This window comes from Rhinolophus hipposideros, assembly GCF_964194185.1.
Source record: "Rhinolophus hipposideros genome assembly, chromosome: 18".
NCBI classification, from domain to species: domain Eukaryota; kingdom Metazoa; phylum Chordata; class Mammalia; order Chiroptera; family Rhinolophidae; genus Rhinolophus; species Rhinolophus hipposideros.
The window spans coordinates 31,709,453-31,735,743 of NC_138064.1; the positions used below are offsets into that span (position 1 = coordinate 31,709,453).

General features: G+C 33.3%; 1 pseudogene across 1 annotated transcript; it reads right to left on the reverse strand.

Annotated features, from left to right (window-relative positions):
- Positions 1-2,395: 2,395 nt before the first annotated feature.
- On the reverse strand, positions 2,396-2,628 carry LOC308510464 (annotated as a pseudogene). Its single transcript has one exon. The product of its transcript is annotated as an uncharacterized misc_RNA (transcript).
- Positions 2,629-26,291: the final 23,663 nt, after the last annotated feature.

Consider the following 26,291-nt stretch of genomic DNA (forward strand, 5'->3'; position numbering starts at 1 on the left):
TTCTTTTTGAGATCCTGATTTCAATTCCTTTAGATAAATACACAAAAGTAGAATTCATGGATCATATGGTAGTTTTATTTTTAATTTTTGGATGAAACTTGATATTGTTTTCCGTAGCAGCTGCACTATTTTGTATTCCCACCAACAATGTGCAAGGGTTTCAATTTCTTCACATACTTGCTAACATGTCTTATCTTTTGTTTTTTTGATAATAGGTACCCAGATAGATGTGAGGTGATATTTTATTGTGGTTTTGATTTGCACTTCCCTGATAGTCAGTGACATTGACATTTTTTCATGTACCTGTTGGCCATTTGTATGTCTTCTGTGGAGAAATGCCCATTCAAGCCCTTTGCCTGTTTCTTAATTGGGTTTTCAGAGTTTTTTGTTTTTGTTTTTGCTATTGACTTATAGGCATTCCTTATTTATTTTGCAAATTAAACCCTTGTCAGATATATGGTTTGCAAATATTTTCTCCCATTCCACAGGTACCCTGATCATTCTGTTCCTTGTTTCCTTTGCTGTGCAGAGGCTTTTTAGTTTGATGTAGTCCCACTTGTTTATTGCCATTTTGGTTGCCTACACTTTTGGTGCCTTATCTATGAAATCACTGCTAAGACCAATGTCATGAAGATCTCTCCCTATATTTTCTTCTAGGACTTTTACAGTTTCAGGCCTTATGTTTACGACTTTAGCCCATTTGGGGGTTATTTTATTTATTTATTTATTTATTTATTTATTTATTTATTTATTTTGGTATACTTTAAGATAAGGTTCCAATTTTATTCTTTTGCACTTGGATATCCAATTTCCCCAAGATCATTTGTTGAAGACATTATCCTTTCCCCATTGTGTATTTTTGTCATCCTTGTTGAAGATCATTTGACTGTATGTGCATGGATTTATTCGTGGGACTTTTATTCTTTTCTATTGGCCTATATATAGTTGTTTTTCTTCTAATACCCTAATGTTTTTGTTACTGTAGCTTTGTAATATGTTTTGAAATCAGAAAATGTGATACTTCTAGCTTTGTTCTTCTTGCTCACAATTCATTTGGCTATTTGTGGTTCCATAAGAATTATAGAATTTTTTTTGTATTTCTGTAAAAAATTCCATTGAGATTTTGATAGGAATTGCATTGAATGTGTAGATCGCCTTGGGTAGTATGAACATTTTAACAATGTTAAATCTTTCCACCCGTGGACATGGAATGTCTTTTCATTTGTTTGTGCCTTCTTTAATTTCTTCCATCAATGTTTTGTAGTTTTCAGTATACAAATTTTTCACCTCCTTATTTAGATTTATTCCTAAGTTTTTTTTTATTTTTTGGTGCTATTATACATGATATTGTTTTCCTAATTTCTTTTTCAGAGAGGTTATTGTTAGTGTATAGAAACACAACTGGTTTTTGTATATTGATTGTGTATTCTGCAACTTTACTGAATTCATTTATTAGTTCTAACAGTTTTTTGGAGGAGTCTTTAGGGTTTTCTATAGATGAGATCATGCCATCTGCGGACAAAGACAATTTTACTTCTGCCTTTACAATTTTGATGTTTTTTTTCCTTATTGTTTTGACTAGGCCTTCTGGTCTAGTCTTTTCCCTATTGTTTTGACTAGGCCTTCTATGTTGAATAGAAGTGGAAAGAATGGGCATCCTTGCTTCATTCCTAACCTTAGAGAAAAAGCCTTACATTTTTTTACCATTGCTTATGTCAGCTGTGGGTTTTCATATATGCCTTTGTTATGTTGAGGTACTTTCCCAGTTTGTTGAGAGTTTTTATCATGAAAGGGTCCAAAATTTTGTCAAGTGCTTTTTCTGCATTTATTGAGATGACGATGTGATTTTACACTTTATTTTGTTAATGTAGTGTATGTCGTTAATTGATTTTCATATGTTGAGCTATCCTTGCATCCCAGGAATAAATTCCGCTTGGTCGTGGTATGTGACGCTTTTAATGTGCACTTGGATTTGGTTTCCTAGTATTTTGCTGAGGATTTTGACATCTATGTTTATCAGGGAGATCGGTCTGTAGTTTTCTTTTCTTGTGGTGTTCTTGTCTGGCTTTGGTATTAGGGTAATGCTGGCCTCATAAAATGTGTTTGAAAGTGTTCCCTACCCTTCAAATTTTTGAAAGAGAGCTTAATGAGGATTAGCATTAATTCTTCTTTAAATGTTTGGTAGAGTTCACCAGTAAAGCCATCTAGTCCTGGATTTTTCTTGTTGGGGGGTTTTTAATAGTTGATTCCATCTCCATACTAGATACAGGTCTGTTCAGACTTTCTATTTTCTTTTCTTTTTTGGAACATGTGCTTTAATGAGGCATTAGGCTGAGGCGGCAGCTGATAACCAGAGCTCAGAGCCTGGAGGGGAGTCCCCCATGGCGCCCTTCTGTCATTTCAGGAAACCTAATTTTTTCCCCAAACCCAAGAAAGTCTCAGAGGTCTGGTTAGCAGTCTTGTCGATGGTTTCCTGGGTAGACTTGGCCACCTGGTCCGTGGCTTTCTGCCCTGCCTCTGTGCTGGCCTGATCCAGCACTTGCTGAGCTGCTGCTCCAGCTGCAGTCACCTCGTCCTGGGCCGACCCTTCCATTGTTGCTTCAGGTCCTGCAAACCCTTGCTGGCCATGGTTGCGGGGCATCTGCGACTTCGTCAAGGGCAGCCGAAGCAATGGTGGATGCTGCTCACAGTGGCCTACTTTATATTTTCTTCATGATTCTGTCTTGCTAGGTTGTATTATTCTAGGAATTTATCCATTTCTCCTAGGTTTCTGTTTACTGTTGATAATAGTCTCTTATAATCCTTTTTATTTCTGTGACATTAGTTGTAATGTCTCTTTTTTCATTTCTGATTAAGTTTGCATAAACTGCTTTTTATTTCATATATTTATACTTTTTATTTAAATTATACCTCATTTGTTTGTTAATGTAATGAATTTTTGTTGAGACTTGTATTTTACCCATTGATGATGCAGGTATGAAAAAAAAATCTGACAAGATCTCTCCCCTTGTGGATCTTGGAATTTATTGGTAGGGTTATGACAATTCTTATGTCTTCCAGAATAATATGAACCTGTGTCAATGTTAAATTAGATTCTCTATTTCCGTTATTGAAGTGCAAACTCTTAAAGCTCAAAGTTCCATTCCTTTCTTATTGCCTTCTTCTGACCAATGGATATTTCCCTTCTTCTGGATATTATTATATAATTATCTGTACCAATGATCAAGCCTTATATTACATACTCATAATTTAATTAATCAAATGTACTATCATAATACTTTTACTTTATATTTTATGGTCATTTTTGAACATATTCATTTTTCATGCTAGAATATTTTTTTTAGATCAGTCAAATATAAACAAAGCCAAACTTTAAAGTGGTGAAAACAGATTTTATTCAGTGACTGCTGACAGTAGGGGAAAGACCTGAGCTCCATTCCAACTTGTGCAGAGGTGACTGTCTCAGGCAGAATGAGGCAGTAAGAAAGGGGAGTGCTCAAGCAGTGTCAGGGGTGTGAAAAATTACAAAAAGTGGGTAAAAGGGTCAGATAGTATAAATATGATTAGGCCAGTTGTGTCTGCTAGTCAGCAATTATTAAAGTTAGGATTATATCTTTCCACAGAGACTGAGAGACAGGCTCCTTCCTAAAGTTGATATTTTGAAGGAATGGCTTTCAGGTCCTTGAGAAAGATACTCCTTCGTCTTGAGAGATGTAGATATTTACCTCAAAGGGACAGGGGAATGATTTATAATTGTTGGCTTTTGTTAGTAAATATTCGGGGACGTGGGGGCAGAGGCCTAGGTAGACCCCAGAATGTGGACTTAGGATGTCAGACGCCATGATTGGTTTGGTAAAGTCTCTTAGTGCAGGGGTTTAAAGGAGTCATTAGGTGTTGAGAATTCTTTTGTAGTTAATGAAATTAGAATTACATCCTTCACAGAGACCGGGAAACAGAGGTCCTATCTTAGGAACTCGCAGATCCCATCTCTGTATTCCTTACACAATATTCCTGGTACACAGTGGGTACTCAGTGAATGTTGATGAAATTTATTTAGATAATAGTCCTTTAATAACCAGATCACAATCATTGTTTTCTGCTGGTAGCAATTGGCCTGTTCCATTCATCCCAGCATAATCAAGACCTAATGCTTGGGCCACGAGTTTATATGTTGTATAAGTAAGTCCGGATGAAGGTGTAAGGGGACCTTAAATCGATTTGTGCTTTACTTGCTGTGAGCCCCACCACCAGCACTCATCTCCTCACAACCTCACAAGTATATCATGTTGCCAGTCAAAATGCTTGTGTTACAGTGTTCTAAATGATGTCAGATGTTCAAACTCTTTTTTTCTAGAAAGTTGAGGTAAAAGCAGTTTTAAACCAAACTTTTCAATAATTGCCTTGATTTTTTTGCCCCTGCTTTGTAAGAAGAGAAGTTTCATTTGCTACGCTTCAGGTGTTCGAGCACTAGGGAGCACAAGTTAATCCATTAAAAAGGTCTGTTTGATTTAGATTCTACTGAAGGTCTTCAAGAGAATGGATTTATCGCCAGGGGCCTCTCAAATATAATTACTACCTTGGTAACCAGTCTCACAACCAACAGAAGCGTAGATTCCTCTCTAGGGAGTTGACTGTCTTTTTGTTGATTTTGTCTTTGAGTTGGGGTAGATTTATCTGTTTTTATTATCTTTGCTATACAAGTTTATGCAGAGAGACTTTCAAGTAGGGTCATGGCTTATTCTTGAGTAATACCAATTTTCTTTTTCAGGTTCATGGTCTTTTTTTTTTCCCCTAGGCTTTGAAAAACTGTACCTGCTTTTTAATTCAATAGTTTGCAAGTATTTCATTCATTCATGTACTGACTTGTATATTCTCATTAATCCATGCTAAATCTTTCTGTACCCGAAAAGTCATAAAAAAAAATTAAACACCGTTTTGTCTTTTTGCATTGTTACAACTTTGCATTTTATATTCCATAGGAAGTAATTCATTAAAATCTGACAATGACAATGGAAAGTGATATATTTGTTTGAACCAAAAAAATATTAGTTAAGTTCTTCATGGTAGTATAAGATATTTAATATCAGATGATACATTCCTCCTTTGGAAAACAAACATCTCAGAAAGGCTAAAACAGCTGGGATGTATATTAGTACCCTATACTAACCCCAACTTTACTAATATCTACCTTTCAGACTTTGTGTAAATGTCAGAACTGCCTTTTTTCCAGCTTTTGTCTGAAACAAAATGTCTTCCGTTAAGCATTAAAGAGGTAAATTGTTGCCTACTTGTAAGAAGCAAAGATTTTTATTTGTCTGTTTCAAGATTCATCAGAGCACATTCTTCAGTTACCATGGAAACTATCTCCAGCTAAATTTGAGAGGGTCTCTGAACAGAACTGAAATGCTAGTACTAATAGAAAGAGCCATGTTTTATTTTTATTTTTATTTTTATTTTTGCCTTAGCTAAGGTGTCAAATTATTCAGTCAAACCACATTGACTTGGCTTTTCACAATTCTGAAGATACTACTTAAGTGAAAAATATTTTTTGATAGGAAAAGAAGAATTTAAGGGTTGGAAAAAAAAACCTGATAGAATTCACATTGACAAATTTTTTAGTTTTCAAAGTTGGACATTTTAGCTATGTAGGTTTTACTATTGATTTCATCAGTCATACTCAAAAGTGAATGTTAGAATGATTCATGATAGTTTGTATTTATACATGCTAGATAAATAAGTGACTTAATCTGTAAAATACTTATAAGTTATTTTATAATCCTTAGCAGTTACTATAGTTAAATTTTTAATTAATACATCAAATATGTTGTGTAGAATGTCCAAGTTTAAGAGATATTTACAATTTTGTCCTATATGATACAGTTACAGGTTTTGTTACAGTAAATTTAACATTTCTTCAGTAGTAGAAGTTCATAGTTGTATTGTAAAGGTTATCTTAGATTTTTGAGTAAGTGTAAAAACTAAGTGCAATTATGAAAACTATTTTCTTTTTTTCTCCTGTAGAAATATCTATTTAAATTTTAGAGGCTTATTTATGTTTTTGCAAACATAAGAATTTTATCTGGAATCTATTTTTCATGATGGAAAAATTTAGAGAAGTCAATGAATTATAACATGGAAGAGAAAGAACTTAGACATTTTCTAGAAGTCAGCCCAGCCCTCTGGTTTTCCATTTGAGGAAAACAGTGCCAGTGGATTTCCTAATTTCTTCATGTCACACTATCAGAACTGTATCGGAATTCCTCTATCGGAACTCTATCGGAACCTGAGTTCTTAGTCCCCAATTCAGTGTGGTTGGCCTTTCCACTTGATTTATTTGTAAGTCACCTTTATATTTGAAGACTGTCCAAATGGTAGTGCTATCTATGTATGTCTATTAAAGTGGTTGAAAAACCCAAAGGCTTGATAGATTTGATGGCCTTTTGGTCAAAAGTATAATTTGTCTCAGTAATAAAGACAGTAATAAAGTAAAAGAGTGATAAACCCCAGAGTTTTCTGAGTACATGTGTTTTAGGAAACCCCGATGTGGGTGGCACCAAATATTTTGAACAGAAAATATGTGGGAAACAAGAGTTGACTATATGATGTTTGTCACAAAACACATAAATATGAATGGATATGGAATACACATGCACCTATCTCTATTCCAAGTGGTACACTAGTTATGATATTTTCATTTTTCATGCTAATGTTCTTTATTGGCATGGGTAATTCAGAATTTACTGTATATGCATGCATTCTGTTCCTATGTAGTAAAACCTTGAAAATATTGTTTCCCATGGTAAAACATGAAACAAGATTTTAATACACCCAGATCTGAAATGATGTAAAGTAAAGATGTGCAGAATATGGACACTATTATTTTTTGAAGAAAGCACTGGATAAACAGTTGAAAGTCTTGCATTCAAATTCCAGCCATGCCACTTACTGGCTCTTGAAGGTGACTTACAAGTTACAGATCAGTAAGAACCTTGACAAGTGAACATAAGCAGGAGAAGCAAGGGTTTTTCCCTGGGGCAGGATTTGTACTTCCACAACCATTTATTTATATAATGCTGACAGTGTTATATAAAGGCCTAACAATTAGTCCCTTCTCATCTTCAACACTGGTGATTACCACACAGATACTTTTGGTAACATTTCTTTATTTTGTCCCAGAAGGTACATATAGGAGAGTTTCAAGAATGACTTTTATTTTGTGGAATTTTATTCCTAGGCTAATGGAGTAGCCAGATGATTTGTTGTTCATTAATTTGTCTACATGATTATTTAATGAAATTTAACATAATAGTTATTTTACCCTTGTTTTATATATTTCAATTATTTATGTAATGGACTTTGATTTTGTGGTGATTGTATCACAAAAGATATAATTTTTATAATTGACTACTTGATAAATAATAATGCTAATTGATTATATTATTTCCCTCTGTATCCCACACATTGAAATCTATGTCATTCCCTTGAGGATATTTAATGGGAGATGAGAAAATATTGATTTTCATTAATGAAGTAGCTTTCTTTTAAAGTGTAAATGTTAAAAGCATTTTCTCCAATTGATATCTGCTTAAAAGCTCTGAAAGCTTATGATACATTCCAGCTGTTCATCCATCACAAGCTCAAACTGTTCAACTTTGCAAAAGTTGAGCCATCTAGGTCTTATCACCACTGATAATAGCTCACAAATACTGTCTTGAGCTACCTCATAATCATAAATAGATGTGGACATATGTAGCAGCAAGGAAGAGGTAAATTCTGGGGGCAGTAATGTACCTCTAAACCAACAAATTTATAAATAAGCCTTTTTTCACTGACCTGTTTTTAGTGGGTTAAAGAGTGTATGTGGAAGGTTTCAGCTGGGGAAGTAAAAGTAAATAACTTTCAATCATTTCATTAGAGCATGACTTCCATACAAATATGGAATAAATATGTGTCAAAGATGTATTTGACTTATTAATAAGGGTGCCAGTAGAATGGTTGAGCTGGCACATAGAATTTATATATATATATATATATATATTTTATATATATATATATGTGTGTGTGTGTATAAATATATATTATATATTATGTATGTATTATATATTATATATTATACACGCCTAATATTTATATATATACATACATATACACACAGATTGACTTTAATTTCACTTAGAAAAAAAAAGACTTTAATTTCACTTAGAAAAAGAATAAGCTTACTCAGTGAGAAACAAAACTGATTAATACCGTATAGGGCCATAAAACTACAACCTTTTGGGTTATCTTTTCTACCAGGGGGCAATCATTTACATTTATTCTGGAAAAAAAATCTGTACCACTGACATGTAATTCACAAAACCTGGACCTTAATCAAAGGTAACTAGTAAGTCTAACAAGGGTACATCCCTTAGAGAATTAGGTAATCCTTGGGTGGTCCTATTAGACAATGCTGCAATGCGATATTAAAAGGGCATACAATCATGCTGTTGTTCTATTTTAAATTGGTATAATTTTCTTTGGTGGTACCAATTTCTTTCTCCAACACCTAAAGGCTGCTTTCTGTAGTTCTAACATTATCAGTGTTTTAGGGAAAGTCCCCTGTTTTGAACTGCATTCTCCCCCTTATCATCCAGAATATACATTCCTTTACAAAGGGAAAGATAACTTCCTTTCTGGAATTTTCCAGAATTATACAGAATTTTAATATCAGGGAAGTGACTTTGATTTTAATATTCCAAAAGCAGACACACAGGAATTGACTGTATATTAATATAAATATGGCAAACAGGTCCCTAAATATAGTCCTATGCCATTGAGAAATCCTGGGGAAAAAATAAAGACCTGTATTATATGAATGTTGTTTCTAACCTTTATAAATATTTCAACTTATGATGTGCTTTGAGCTTTTGTTTTGTTTATTTATTTTACTTTCTTTTTGCCCTGGCTGCCATAATTTAGTGATTGTGGGAATAATTTGTACAATGCTGTACTTGAGTTCTTCATTTCAGGGTCACTTTCAGCCCTCAAGAACCATAATTGTCACATATTGCACTATATTATGTTTATCTCACAAGGCATATTTTCCTTTTCAAAGTAAAAGTAATACATGTGAGATCTGCATCTTGAATGCAAGATTTATTTGAACCTATAATGGGAAGAACTAATGTCCTTCACTCAGTAAAGTTGAAAACCCAACTCCACAATGTATTGTTTCTGAAAAGAATTTTTATTAAAAAGTATTGCAGTATGAGGTTACAGACTAGCATATTGAAGAGCATATGCGGAAGTTTTCTCCTGAGGGAGTAAAAGTAAATAACTTTGAATCATTTTATGAAAAGAATGAAGTTAACATTGCAAACCAAGGAAAGAATAATAAATAATAACAATGCAATTGACCTTTAGACTGTTTATACATACAATCCCAAATCATGTGGGCTTTTTATATTTCAATACATACTTTTTAAAAATATGGACTTTATTTTTCAAAACAGATACAGATTTACAGAAAAATTGAGATATTACAAAGTTTCCTTATGCCACAGATCCAGTTTCTTTTGACCTCTTATCTCAGTCTGATACATTTGTCACAATTAATGAACTAATATCGACACATTATTAACATCTTAAATTTGTATCGGATTCAGATTTTCTTAGTTTTAATCTGATGTCTTTGTTTATGTTGCAGGATTTCATCCAGGATATCATATCACATTTAGTCATCATATTCCCTCTTGGCTATGACAATTTCTCAGACTTGCCTAGTTTTTGATGACCTTGATAGCGTCCCATGTAATTTGTAGAAATCTCTTCAGTTGGAATTTGCCTGATTTTCTTCTCATCTTTCGACTGGGATTATGAATTTTTATAAGGAAGGTCGTAGAGGTCAAGTGCCATTTCCATCACCTTCTATCAAGGGTACATACTATTAACGTGACTTACACTATTGATGTCAACCTTGATCAACCGGCTGAGGTGGTGTTGGCCAACTTTCTCCACTGTCAAGTTACTTTCCCCTCCTCCTTTACTATACTGTGTCCTTTAGAAGTAAGTTACTACTACGGACAGTCCATGTTAAAAGAGTAGGGGGTTATGTCTCCATTTCGTGACAGTAAAGTACGTATCTATACAAATTATTTGGAAGTCTCTCCATGGGAAATTTGTTTCTACTGCTCTTTAATTAATTAATTAATTAATTAATCATTTCGTTCTATCAGTATGGATTCATGGATATTTATTTTATAGTTTGTATTATAACTCGATGCTGTTTTTGTTTTTGTTTCCTTAAATTGCTCAAATTGTTGCAGCTTGAACCATTGGGAAATCTTTCAATTTGCTAATGCGTCCATTTGACATGCCTCCATCATGTGTTTGTTTGTCTATTTTAGCACTTTCATACTTTCATGCTTCTGGCTCTTATTGCCTACTTCCTGCCCTAGCTCCCTAGAATCAGCCATTTCTCTAAGGAGCCCGACGTTCCTTTTTCTTTCTTTCTTTCTTTTTTTTTATTTTTGAGAATGATATTAGACACCAAGATCTAGGCATTAGGTGTCCTCATTGACACTGGGGTGGCATTGCTTCAAGCACTCTCAGCTGACAGAGCAAGGAAATATGTATGTTTATTAACCACTATATAGAAACATATGATAAGTAATTTTACATATAACCATGTATTTATATTAAGCTAAACATGAGTTTATACTGATCTCTCTTAACTTTAATCAATTACTGCAACATACACTTTTTGTGAAGAAAAGGAATTTTGTTTTTTCATGTAGGAGTTACTCAATTCAAACCCTCTTTGTTACAATTTCAAGTTTTTTATTTCAACATTACCCTTTGTTTTGCTTTTATCAAACAAATTATTAAAATAGACCCATTTAAACATTTATCGGTTTAATATTATTTGGTTGACTCAAATTGGAGACCTTTTATTCTCCTAGATTTACAATTTCATTGTTAGCAATATCTAGATACAATCATCAATGTGTTTCTTTTGGTTTGATTACAAAGGAGAAAGAGAAGTTCCAAAGAGACAGCTCAGGCTGTTCATTCTCTCATTAAGGTGTTTAAGATATGGGGGAGTACTGAAAAATAAATATGGGAAAAATCATAGCAAACAAAACCAACCAGATAGTCAATGGGTTAATGGGAAAATCAGAAGTATGCAAAACTAGAATGGGTTGTACCTACAGTATTTCCTTTGCTGGATTTTTACCAGGGTTGAAGATCACTAATAAGTGATTTGGTTCAAGGGATTCAAATATGAAATAAAAAGTAACATTAGACTTAGGTAAGAGCTTAACTTAGAGAATCTGTGATTTTTGTGATAGGTACTTTATAAGGCAATTCAAATCCAAATAAATATATTATAAAAAAAGACCTAAATCTTACTATAGTTTGAAATCATATTAATTCTATATATTAATACTATGTTAATATTAATACTATATTAATTCTTCCAATCAATGGACATGAAAAATCTTTCCATTTATTTGTATCTTCTTCAATTTCTTTTATCAATGTCTTACAGTTTTTAGTGTTTAGATTTTTTACCTCCTTGATTAAATTTATTCCTAAGTATTTTGTTCTTTGAGATGCTATTGTAAATGGGGCTCTTTTCTTAATTCTTTCTGATAATTCATTGTCAGTGTATAGAAATGCAATGGATTTTTGTGTAGTGTTTTTTTTAATTACTTTCAGGTACACAAGAAAAAGTAATACTTAGACGTTTATCATTTATATCCCTCACACTGTATGTAGTGCTTTTCTATCCTGCAACTTTACTGAATTCATTTATTAGTTCTAAGAGCTTTTATATATATCTATATATACCTATATATATATACATATATATATATATATATATATATGTATGTATGTATATATATTCGTGTCTTCTGCAAATAGAGAGAGTTTTACTTCTTCCTTTCCTATTTGGATGCCTTTTATTTCTTTTTCTTGCATAATTGCTCTGGCTAGAATGTCCTACTATGTTGAATAAAAGAAGCAAGAATGAACATTTTTTACCTTGTTCTGGATTTTAGAGGAAAAACTTTCTGCCTTTCACCATTGATTATGATGTCAGCTGTGGGCTTTTAATTACATTGAAGTACATTGCCTCTATACCCATTTTGTTGAATTTTTTAACCATGATTGAATGTTGAATTTTGTCAAATATTTTTTCTGCAAGTATTGATGTAATCGTATAATTTTTATCCTTCTTTGTTAATGTGGTGTATCATATTGATTGGTTTGTGTATGTTGAACCATTCTTGCATTCCTGAAACAAATCACACTTGATTATGGTATATGATGCTTTTAATTTACTGTTGAATTTGGTTTGTTAATATTTTGTTGAGGATTTTTGCATCTACATTCATCAAAGATATTGGCCTATAATTTTCTTTTCCTATAGTGTCCTTGTTTGGTTTTGGTATCAGAGTAATGCTAGCCTCATATATTGAGTTTGGAAGTGTTCCTTTCTCTTTTAATTTTTGAAGAGGTCAAGAAGGATTGGTATTAATTCTTCTTTAAATGTTTTGTAGAATTTACCAGTGAAGCCCTCTGGTCCTGTACTTTTCTTTGCTGGGAGGTTTTGATTACTGTTTCAATGTCATTACTAATAATTGGTCTGTTCAGATTTTCTATTTCTTCATGAGTCTTTCTTGATCAGTTGTATTATTCTAGGGATTTATTCATTTCTTGTATGTTGTCCAATTTTTTGGTGTATACTTGTTCATAGTAGTATCTTACGATCCTTTGTATTTGTGTGGTATTCGTTATTATGTCTCTTCTTTCTTTTATAATGTTATTTAATTGAGTCATCCTACTTTTTTTCTTGGTGAATCAACTGAAGTTTTGCCTATTTTGCATATCTTTAAAAAAAAAACAACAGCTCTTGTTGTCATTGATTTTTCTATTTTTCTTTGTAGTCTCTGTCACATTTATTTCTGCTCTGATATTTGTTATTTCCTTCATTCTATTAACGTTGGGCCCAGTTTTTTCTTTTTCTAGTTCCTTGAGGTATAAAGTTAAGTTCTTTATTGGGGATCTTACTTGTTTCTTAATGTAGGAGTTTATTGTTATAAACGTCCCTCTTGGAATTCTTTTGTTGCAACCCCTAAGTTTGGTATATTGTGTTTCCATTTTCATTTTTCTCAAGATTTTTTTTATTTCTCTTTTGGTTTCTTCTTTGACACACTGGTTGTTCAACAGCATGTTGTTTAATCTCCACATATTTTTGAATTTTCCAGTTTTCATTTTGTAATTGATTTCTAGTTTCACATCATTGTAGTTGGAAAATATGCTTGATATGATTTCAATTTTCTTCAACTTTTAAAGATTGTTTTGTGATCTGACATAGGAACTATCCTAGAGAATATTCCATGTGAACTTGAGAACAATGTGTATTCTGTAGCTGTTGGATGAAATGTTCTGTAAATGTTTGTTACTTTCATCTGATCTAACATGTACTTTAAATTCAGTGTTTCATTATTGATTTTCTACCTGGATGATCTATCCATTGTTGAAAATGGGATATTAAAGTCCTTTACTATTATTGTATTATTGTCTATTTCTCCCTTCAGACCTCTTAGTATTTGCTTTATATATTTAGGTACTCCTGTTTTGGGTGCATAAATATTTATTAATGTTATATATTCTTGAGAAATTGACCTTTTTATTCTTGTATAAAGACTTTCTTTGTCTCTTGTTACAGTCTTTGGTTTAAAATCTGTTTTTAAGCCATAAAGCCAGCCCTATTTTGTTGCTTTCCACTTGCATGTAATATCTCTTTTCATCCATTCACTTTCAGTCTATATGTGTCCTTAAAACTGAAGTTAGTCTCTTGTAAGCAATATATAGATGGGTCCTGTTTTTTTGTTGTTTTTTAATCCATTCAGCCACCCTATGCTTTTTGATTGGATAATTTATTGCTTTTACGTGTTAATTAATTATTGAAAGGTATGGACTTGCTATTGCAATTTTGTTATTTTTTTTCTGGTTGTTTTATAATTCCTTTATTCTTTAGAGCCTCTTTGCCCTCTACCTTTGTGATTTGATGATTTTTTGTAGTAGCATGCTTTAATTTCTTTCTTTTTACCTTTTGTGTTTCCACTATAGGTTTTGCTTTATGGCAACCATGAGACTTACATAAAACATATTTATAACAGTCTGTTTTAAGCTGATGACAACTTAACTTTGAATGCATACAAAAGCTCTACATTTTTAGATGAAAATTTATTTTGTTAGGACGTAGATTATCTATGTATGTACCCACTTTTCAAAACTCATCAATTGCAGATTTAGGTTTTGTTGTGGCTAACTATATAAAAATCTTGCCTAAAGTTAAATCTCTGAATAAGATTCTTGTTAGTAGGCTTACTTTTCTCAGTGGTATGAGTGAACAATTCTGAAACTAACTTCTGTATATTCCAGATTTGTGCAAATGAGTAAAGAATGTTGAGGATAATGGGATTCACACGTCACTAGACAGTGAACAGTTCAGGAGCAGTGAAAAAGGGATAAAAATATGGAAAGGGAAGAAACAATGTGTACCCTGTGATATTGAACTGGCAATGAAACTCATAGTTTTTATTTAGATATAGAAATCAAAACATAGGTATAGAAATACATACAGATGTAGTAGTATATAGATATAAAAAGATAAAGATATTTGTTCTCTGCTGAAAAGGGCTAGAGAAAATGACACATTGGTAGCAACGATCATACTTGGCGTGTAGCTCTTACTATCTAAATGCCATTCTTGACTGAAAACAACCTGGTTTCCTTAAAAAATGAAACTAAGAGAGTGTTCAAAGGATAGTGGAGATATGTCAAAAGAATAAAGAAGCGCCTTGGAGGAAGCATGGACTGCAACCTTTGGCCCCTACTGCTGAGTACAGTGGAGAACAGGCAGGCATACGGGTGAGGAACGACTTCACAGGGAGCCAAGTCTCCAACAAATACCTACTGGCGTTTTTGCGTCATCAACAGGCTCATTTAGGATAACATTTAAGTAACAAATAAAAACCCATCATGACAAGTCAAGACCAATGACCAAGAAAAGAAGAATCCCAATATACATTCAAAGAGCGTTAGAAAAATTCAAGACAAAGAGAATGAAAAGCAACAGAGAATTTCTCTTCACAAATTCATAAAAGCAGGTCTGGACTTGTCTCTATTTTTCTCATATATCTGGGACAGAAATCTCAGAGGAAATTATATCATCTTTGTACATTTATGAACACATGAATGAACTCAAAGAATAATCCTGCTAACTTTTTAAAAACAAAACGTGAAGTGCACTGAGTGTGAAGATCTACAAATTCTTATAGTGAGTGAGGATTAAATGGTTTCTGAAAATCAAGAATTTGTAATGGATGATACAGATTCATGGCCCTCACACTCAAGAAGTGTCATTAGAACATTAACAAATCCAATGAGGTCCTCCTACCATGCCATATCAAAAAGGCAGTTATCCTAAACACAAAAACAACAGATGGTTTTCTACAAGTTACCATATTCAAAACTAAAATGGTGAAAAACAAATGAGAAAAGGTTAGTGTGTTTGACATCTGATAGCATGGCTGTTCTGTTTTAGCATATAAGTCAGCATATAAGCATATAAGTTCTGTTTTACTTATAAATTATTTCCTAATGCAGAAAATTTCTTACCAAGTTAAGATTATTCAGATTGGAGACCTTTGAGTAAAGTTTGAAATTTCATAAGGTATCTCCTATACATCACAATTCAATGTATTAATGAGTACACATGGAAACAAATTTAACAATAGGAAATAGTTGATGTGGTTAATGAAAAAGCAATACATTTTGAAGGTAAACAAAAAATACAGAATAAAGACAACAACTTTATTTACTCATACTGGGTAAACTTGGGATGAGTTGTCTCTCAAAATAAATATAGCAATGGATTATAACCAATTTAATAACATACGAATCCATAAACCCGTATGTGTATAAGAAAAGAGGAGAGACTAAATAGCCTTTCTTGCAGTAGAATGTCAATAAGCACAGAAGGAATAATTGAGTTAAAAATCATCAAAAGATGTTAAAGTTAGTGAATGAAAAGGATCAGTACATTTTTACAGCTTCAAACTGTCTCCCCACAAATTACTTATTAATGCCAAAGAGATAACAATTACTCAACTAGAGAAGTCTGCAGCCTCACCTTAACCAAGTGATCAAAAGTAATGTCATGTTATTCCTTACGTGATGCACCAGAAATGATACAACATCACTCTGATATTTCCACCAAAATGCATAACCTAAATTTTATCATGAGAAATAACAATGTCACATTGAGGGACATTCTTCAAAATAACTGCCCGGCCTGCTTCAAAGCTTCAAGGTCAAGAAACATAAAGACAGGAATTTTTTCAGACTAAAGAAAACTAAAGATGTGATAACTAAAGCAATGCCATAACTGACATTAGTGAGGCATAGATAAATTTGAATATGGACTATGAATTCAACAATAGTATATCAATGTCTAACCTCTAATTTTGACAACTACACTGTGCTTAAGAAATATCCTTGTTCTTAGGAAATACATACCTCAGTATTTAGGGAAAAATAGGGATGTTCAACTTACTCCCAAATGATTGAGGAATGAAAATAGTATGATCTAGAACAGTAGTAGAAATATATATAATACATGTTTTATATATAATATACACATACAAAATAATACAGCAAATGGACAAAATATAAACAATGGTCATATGGGAGTTTCTTATCCTATTCATTTAACTTTGTACCAGTTTGAAACAATATTAAAATAAAATTTTACCAAAGAAGTGTTTTAAGTGTTGATTTTAAAAAAGAGAGATGAATATAATAACCCCTCCATAATCTAATAAAAAATAATAGAAGGTAAACACAAATAAATAAATTTAAGAATGAGGAAGTGGATATAGGCAGACTCCAGAGGATACTGAAAGGTGAAAGGCAATATCAGATAAGTCTACTAATAAATTTGAAAATAATTCTCTTAAAATTATAGATGGAATACCAAGTAGCAACAAAAATTTGCTATTGAAAAATATTAGATAAAATAAAAAATGTTCATGATATAGAAATTTTAAAAATATAGAATAGCTTGCAAATATATCAACTCTAGCATTAGAAAAATAGATACAAAATCAGAATTATAATATATATATAAAACAATCTGATAACAGACATTACATTTATATATATGAATTATGGGTATTTTGTTTACGGGGACTTTTCTGCATCTTCCAAATGTTAGGCAATATTGCATGTTACCTTTTCAATAACTACAAAAGTTTTATGTAATATTTATGAAAACACACATTAAAAGAACATATGCTATGGCTCTGGAAACTAAGGATTAAAATGCATCATATATCAAAATCTTGGAAGGATTCATACTAATTACAAGCAGATGTTAAGGTTTAAACAAGTTTAATCATAGCCAATGAACGCTTGACCTTTTGCCCTGGAACAATGCAATAGGGAATGGACACAGCCCTCTGACAGGAAGAGGGTCAACAACACGGAAATTGGCTGGACACCACCTTCTCATTGTAGATGCTTTCTGAGGGAGGAAATTGTTCTCCCTGTAACTCCCGCCTCATTAGCTAATTCTTTCTACATTCCTTTAGGAAATCTAAGAGACCTCGAGAATTATCTGAGTGGATATTCTGTCTCTAAAGCTTTGCTGTGTAGCTCAGAGACCAGCAATTCCCTGCATCAGAAAAAGTAGAGAGTGACAAGAGAGAGAGTTGAGGCAGAGCAATACAATAATTATTATTTCATTTTGGCATATCAATAGAGAAACTTAGAGGTTAAAATATGATTGATTAAAATAGAACTATATAACATAATAAATAACTAAGGGAAAAAAAGAATTTTTTAAAAGGTCAATGGAAAAAACATGGGAGGAGAAAATAGACTATAACAAAATATACTAGAGAGTATATGTAAAAGAAGTTGAATTAAAAAAAAATTAAACTAAGTAAATTGATTTGGTTAAATTCCTCCATGAAAAGATAGACTTGCAGGTTGGTTTAAGAAATAAAATCTAGTCACACAGTGACTACAAGAAACAAATAAAGAATGAAAATAAAGTGTTGGAAAAAAGATACATTAGGCAAATACAAATTAAAAAATTAAAGGATGATATTAATATCAGATGTAGTATGATTTAAAAGTATTCAAGAAAAGGATATTTATAATGATAAAAATACAATAAAATGATATGACAATCGCTAATATTAATTTACCAAATAATTAAGAATATAGACAATTCGAACAAAACGATCAACATATATATGTATATTATATTTTGTAGCTATCACTGTACGTGTTTCTTATTTTATTATACTCATAGAACAATTATAAAAAATAATCCAAAATCAGATAGAGTAAAAAAATGGAAAAATTTTAAATGAAGAGGTAGTAATAATGCTCTTTAACTAAACTGTGAAAAAACTAAAATCGGTAACAAAAGAAACAATATAAACTTAGTTGCTTCATAATTGAATATGATCCCCAGGGATTGCCGGTAATGGAAAAGATAATACATGGATAAAATCCTAAGTAACACAGTTAAACCTACACTTAAAGAAATGCTTCAAGTAAAAGTCTTGATATTCAATTTCATAAACCCAGAAAAAGAACTACAAAAGTAACAAACTAAAATAAAAAAGGAGAAGAAAATTATTAGAGATAAAATTTGAAATTAATTAGAGGGTGCATCAGTTACCCTTTGTTGTATGACAAATCATCCTCAAACTTAATTGCTTAAAACAAAAACATTTATTTAGCTTGCAATTCAGCATTTTGGCATTCTGGGTTGGGATAGGATTCAGCTGGATGATTTTTCTGCTGTGGACTGGGATCTGCTGATCTCTGCTGGTCTTGGATTCCATCTATGGGCCAACCAAGGCTGGCTGGTTTTTAAAGACCTCAGTTGAAATGGATGGAATGACTGGGTCCTCTCTCTACTTGGTCTCTCATCCACCATCAATTTACCTGGGCTTGTGAAAATGGATGTCGTGAGTTCGTCAGCAAGAACAGAAGCACACATCCTCTGGATGTACAGGCTCTGAATTCACGATGTCACCTCTGCCATATTTTATTGGCCAAAGCAAATTGCAGGCCATCTCCAATCCAAAATATGAGGAAATAGATTCCATTTCTTGGTGATGGGAAAAGTTCCACAGAATTAGGGCTATTTTTGCAATCAATCATAAATGTACTATATGGTACTTTATAGAAATAACTTGGAAAATCTGGCATACATAAGAGCTTTTTAATTAAAACATAAATTTAAATTATTGCATAAGAAGAACTGGAAAATTCAGAACAAATCACGAACGATTTGTTTAAAATCTACAATAAAAAGATGCTAGTCCAGTACAGTTTTATATGGGAGCTCTAACTTCCTAGGAATAGAAAATCTCTGTTATTTAAACTAATCAGATTATAGGGAAATAAGGAAAAGTTTCAAAATACATATAACACCACAAATTGCTAATAATAGCACCCAGAAAAAGAAAAAAAACCCAAAACTACCATCATTTATGAAACTAAATGCTCAAATTCTTTAAAAAATAATAAAAAAAAAAAGAGCTAAGTGAATTAGTTGACTAAAGCTAGTTAACTAGACTACAGTAAAGTAAAAGTTTATTTACTCAGAAAGTAGGAAGTACTGACCACCATTAGGCCCAGTGATTTGCTAGGCATTAGGAATGTAACACTGAACAGGACCTATGGGATCTCTTCATCTGACAGGCTAGAGAGATAGGGGCTACAATAGAGAGATAGGGGCTACAATAGACGAGGAGTCAGCAAACTTCAGCCTATGTGCCAAATCCAGCTTGCTGCCAGTTTTGTAAATCAAGTTTTATTGGAGCATAGCCACATATATTTCTTTATGTATTGCGTATGAGTGCTTTTACACAACAGTGACAGAATCAAGTAGTTGTGACACTGACCACAAGTCTAAAATATTCGTTATGTAGCTCTTTATGGAAAAAAATTTGCTGACCTTGAAACAGACCATAAAGAAACAGCATGATAATTATAGTATGAAAAAGCTGATGGAAAGAAAATAAATTGATTTATGAATGGAGAATACCCGAAGAGTCATCTATTGATAGGGAAATAGGGAAAGCTAGTCTGAGGAGACACAGAGGTCAGTAAGTTGAGACTATGTCTGCGTGGGAAGAGCTAGGGAGAGAGCATTCCGGGCAAAGATAACAATAGGTAAGAAGTAAAAGGTAGGCTAGTGCAATGAAATAGTAGTAAGTGGGGGCCAAGGGGAAAATTGGTTTGAAAAGATGTTGGAGGTAGGTAAAAACCAGATCCTGCAGAGCATGGAAAGAAGTCTGGGTTTTACTCAAAGAGCAGTAGGATTTACATTAGAAAGGCAATTTTAGTTAAATGATCTGTCCATGTAATATTTATAAAAAGGAAAAATATGTGATGATATCAGTTGATATATTTTTTAAAGTGGTAAAATTTATCACCCTTTCCTGATTATAACTCTAATCAAAAAATGAACAGAAATTCCTTAAAGATGGAGAGTCTTTATCAGAAATCACCACCACCAACAAAGATCATACAAAACAGAAAAATATTGATGTTCATGTGACTTGAAATTTTTTAATGCCAATGAAGACATTAGCATTAAAACCAGAGAAAAGACAGGAATTCTGCTATCATCATTATTATTCATTTTTTCCCTGAACATCCTAGCTAATGTAAGAAATACAAGCAATAAGTATAATTATTGAAAGAAAAAAATATCATTATAGTTACTATCAATCTATACCTAGAAAAACCAAGAGACTCAACTTCGAATACACTTACAGCTGGTTTGAGAATTTAGTAAATGGCTGAGAATAAATATATAGTAATCAATAGTTTTTATATTGGAAAACACTAGATTTCACAAAAATATTAGAAAATGAACAAAATGAACAGGCAGTTAACAGAAGAGAAAACACAAGTGACTACTAAAGTGTGAAAAGTTGTCCATCACAGCATTTGGTGAACTTGGATGTACAGATTTATGTTTTTATTAAGTTGAAATGTTTTTCAGCCATTATTTCTTAAAATATTGAGTATTCTTCAAAAAAGACTTTCTGCCTCTTTTCTCTCTCTCTTATTCTTCTGGAATTTCTATTATGTATTTGTTGATATGCTTGATGGCATACCACCATTCTGTTAAGCTCTGTTTATTTTTCTTCATCCTTTTTTCTTTCTGTTCATCAGACTACATAATTTAATTTGACTTATCTTTAAGTCCTCTGATTCTTTCTTTTGCTTGCTCAAATCTGGTATCGAATTCCCTGCAGTGAATTTTTCATTTCAGTTATTGTATTTTTCAGCTCTTAATATGCTACTTGATCCCTTTTTATAATTTCTATCTCTTGGTTGGTATTCTCTATTTTTTGAAATATCATTTTCTGGTTTCCTTTATTCTTTGTCTATGGTTTCCCTTAACTCTTGGAGAATATGTGAGACTATTTATTAAGATCTCTGTCTACTTACTACAATTGTTTATGCTTCCTCGGGGATAGTTCATTTTTCTTTTTTTTTTTCCCCTGTGAAAGAGCCATATTATTTTTCTTTCTTTGTATGTGTCATGATTTTCTGTTGAAAACTGGATGCTTTGTATATTATAAGGTGGTAACTGAAAATTAAATTCTCCCCTCTCTTCAAGATTTGTTGTTTTGCTTATGCTGGGTTGTAGTTGTTTGTTTTAGGGACTTTTATAAGGTATTTTTGTAAAGACTGTATTTTTGTCATGTGTGTCTATGAAGTCTCCATTGCTTTAGTTTAGTTTCTAGCTAATTGCTTGACAGAGATTTCCTTCATCTCCTGAAGCCCCACCCTCCCCCCAAAAGGAAAGGACTTTGAAGATTGGCTCTGTGCTGAGGGGCACTCCTTTATTGCTTAGCCAGTCTGTTTACAACTCTCACTTAGCCTTCACTTCCTGCTTTCATTGAACCTAAAGATCAGCCAGAAGGCAAAGGTTATGGCCTTCTCAGGTTTTTTCTGAGCAGGCATCCTGCCTTGGGCATGTGTGGCTTTCTAGGTTCCCCACTATCGGCAGAAGCTTTTCAAAGCCATCATTCCCCATAGATTCTCATTCTCCAAATTTTATTCCCAGCTTTCTATATGTCTGTCTTTGGTCCCAACTGTAATTTTTGCTCTAGCTGACAGAAGCTCATTCTTTTGACTTTTGATATTTTAGAGGAACCTCCTCCATGTAGCTGCCTCTTCACCTTGAGAGAGTTCCAAGTTAGGGAAAACAAAAGCAGGCCCCTTGCATCAGCCCTTCAGGGAATCCATGACAGGTCAAAAGAGGAAGACACAATTCCCAGGAACAAGGTCTGCTTGGCTCACTCTGGAACCATGTTCCCACGTTAGGAACACAGATTACTGTCCTCAAGAATGCTGTTGTACTGGGGAGGGAGCAGGGCAAGGCTAAGTTAACTGTCACAAAATTCTGTTGCCCTATATCTGTGGCCTTGCTCCTGGTTGATGTAAACTTTTGACTGTCTTCCAGGGTTTCCATAAGGTTGATTCAGAAAGTTTTTGCCAGGTTTTTTATATTTCTTGGGAGGCCCCTGGAGGTTTGGACTCTACTATTTTCCCTGATGTTCATGTGACTTGAAATTTTTCTCCAGTGGAAGGGATGGAGAATATTTTTTTTCTCGTTGTACAATACTAAAATGCAATGAAGATTGCATAAAAATTTAAGTTACAGAGCACTATCATCAAAAAAAATGTTTGTTTCCATGGAAACTATGCATCATCTGTATCAAGTTATCAGATCTAACCCACTTCATTATCTGTGAGCAATTTTGCATCTCTTTTTATGTTTAGGGAACGGATAAATATGTAAATGTTGTCTTGTCTGATAACGATTTTAATTGATTTCCTCCCTCTTTGGAAAAAACAGTTTTGTCCCCATTAGCAGTTCCTTTCAACATTCCCTTACTCCATGTAACTTTTTTGTGTTTTAACTTTTCCTGTGAACTGGATGAAACATCTGTCTGGTTCCCTCGTATGACAGGAATAAAATAAACTCTTCATCATGTGTTTATTTTTACATTTGTACCAATGTCATGATTTTCCCTTTTGCTGAAAATTATTTGCTAATACTCATAAATGCAAGTATTCTAAATTCAAATATTAGCAAGTACAATGGCACCACAATATCATATATATGTGTGTATATATATATATATATATATATATATATATATATATATATATCTCAGGAATGCAAGGTTGTTCAATACGAGGGTAGCTATTAGTACATATTATCACATTACAATATTTAAGAAGAAAAACAATTATATGATATCTTTCCTTTAAAAGCTTAAATTTGTATTGGTTAATATATAGTTTTCAAAAAGGTAAAATCATGTCTATCATGAAAATATCAAATCTGTCAAAAATTTTATTCAACTCATTAACAAATGAGGGAGTCAGTAAGATGGGCGATAGGTTGGGGGATGGGGAAGAAGGTGAAGGGATTAGAAAGTACAAATTGGTAGTAACAAAATAGTCACAGGGATGTGAAATACAGTATGGGGAATATAAGCAATAATGTAAAGACTATGTACGGTGTCAGGTGGGTACTGGACTTATGGGGGGATCACTTCTAGATTATGTAAATGCCTAACCATTTTGTTGTACACTTGAAATTAATATAAAATCATATCGAATGTCAACTATAATTAAACATTTATGAGTATATATACAGTCATGGGGTGTAAAGTACAGCATAGAGAATATAGTCAATGGTATTGTAATAGCTATGTATGTCAGAGGGGTAGTAGACTGGGGGGGTTATCACTCTGTGAGGGGTGTAAACATCTAATCATTATGTTGTTTTGTATGCTGAAACTTAAAAAACCAAAAAGAAAACAACTAGTCCAGAGAGCATTTGAGGAGTCAGGAAGCTGTAAGTAATTTAATAAATGAAACTTAGCATTAGAGTTCTGGGGTAAATTTATTGTCTTAGTGGACAATAAATGATACAGGGTAGAAGTTATTTGCCACTCTAATGGACGAAAATCTGCATGTTAACGTCTGTCCCTAGAGAGTTGTAAAACAATGCAGACAACAGGAAGTTAATCAAAGCTCCAAGCCCAGCACTGTGCTTGAAGAGTACTCAGTACTCACTTTTGCCTATTTCTGATATTTTGATAATTTTTCTATCACATTGGTGGAGATAATATGCTAGCTTTCTGCAGGGCTGACCGGTATTTTATTGGGTATAATTTTGACATTTCTATAAAACTACATGACTGGAAAATATGTTCCACAAACTTCTCTTCTTACCAGCAGCCCTCCTAAATTCTGCTAATGAAGATGACTGAAGTAACTGGAAATGTACTATACAGCATCCATATCGATGTTACAGGGTTCATTTTCTGAGGCCGGTTTGGAGAGTGGGATGACCATAACCTGGTTTTATTAAAGACAGATAGGCAAGCATGGATGAGTCAGCTTGACTCAACAACCTTTGAATTGAGACCTCCATCATTGTTAGGTAAACTCATACTCATAGTCACCATGCAGCTTTGGGAGTAGATAAATAAGTGTCTATAAAGTAAGACAAAATGGCATTTTTACTCAGACGTGTTGACTCTGGAGCTCGGGATCAAGTAGCATTATCTTTCTACTGGCTCTGGGTATGATTGATGGTACTCAGGAACTTACAACCAGAAATCAAAATTTTTCAAATGGGAAAACTCTAAGTGAAGGATGTGGAAATAAAGACAACCCAAGTGAGACCAGACAAGGCTCATTTATCCAGAGTTTGCTATAGCAATCCAGTCATCCGCCACCACTAGCATTTGGCAGAGACTCAAGGCAAACAGGGGAGTACAAAAGCTTTACAGTGGAAAATATGGCTAACTAGAAATGGGGCATTCTATGTGATTAGTTTGAGGAAGATTATTTAGCTTTCTCTGGTTCATCCTGAGTTGAAAGTCAGGGCAAAAAATTAGGGAAACTGGCAGTCATTGACAATTTCTGATCCATCTGGGCTGATTGTAACAGAGGTTGTGTGTCACACTTGGATTACACATATGGTCTGGCCATTGTCAGTTTGTATATTTAGTCTCTTGTCCCCCAGCCCCATCTCCACCTCTTTGGTCATTCTCTCCCTTGTGAGAAGTTGACCATTCAGGGAAGTCTAGAGATCCAGAACCTTCACCAACTGAGGATTGCTCAGCTAGCTCTATAATCAACTGCACTGCAAGATCTTCAGTTTACAAAGAGGTGTTGTAAGCTCAGAAAGATCTGACACCAAATGGCTGCAGTATCCAGTTCAACTTAGAAATCTTCCCAATTGTCTTTTTACAACTGGTATAGGATACATTTGGATAATCTATTAGGAGAGTGCTTTTCTCTTTCTCATTAGGTCATACCCTAAAAAATGGGCAGTGTTTTGGCAAAATCATGACATATTTTGAAATATTATGTCTCTTTTCTGCTATGGCTGAGAACAAATAAATGGAAACTTTTCTACAGGCTTCCTTGTTCTCTGAACAAAGCATGGAATCATCTACAGGTTATAACAGAATTAGATCACAAGACAAATCAGGTCTTTTAAATCTTGATTGAAACCTGTTCCTATAGTTTCATCTTTTCTCTGTTTCCATAATTTAATTATGCTTCAATCAATTTTCATCGGAAATGTTTCAAGTATGGCTTTTAGGAGACTTTGATCTTTTTTCTTTTTTTTTTAGTATTTTTCAGACTTACTGTCAAAACAGGATCTTGTACGTTCCTTTCTGAGTTGATCCAACCAACTACTGCCATCCAGGATTTAGCTTCTGAGGTTCTGACCAACATGTGCACAAGTTGAGATAGAGCAGGTAACCCAGGGTCATATACACCTAGAAGAATTCTAAATTCACCTATGAATACTTGCTGGTCTTGTCTGGGTTTAGGGAAATCCTTAATTATTTTTTTTCAATTAACCTAGATTCAAAAGTTTAAGTTCTACAGTTTCCTGCATACCTGGCTCATGGGAGGAATGGATCTTTAGAGGGAAGTGGAATTTCTGGTCTTTGGAGAGTCATTGGCAAAAGGAAGAGTATCTGGAGCAGGGGAAAAAGGAGGAGTTCAGGGCGATAAGGAAGGAGTGAGATTAGAAGATGAGGGAAAAGGAAAGAGCAGGGTATAAGGAGGCAAATGGAGGACAAGAAGGGGAGTACTTATTAGGGAACTGAGCCTTAATTTGGTTTTGCTTAAGTTTGTTCAAGTGC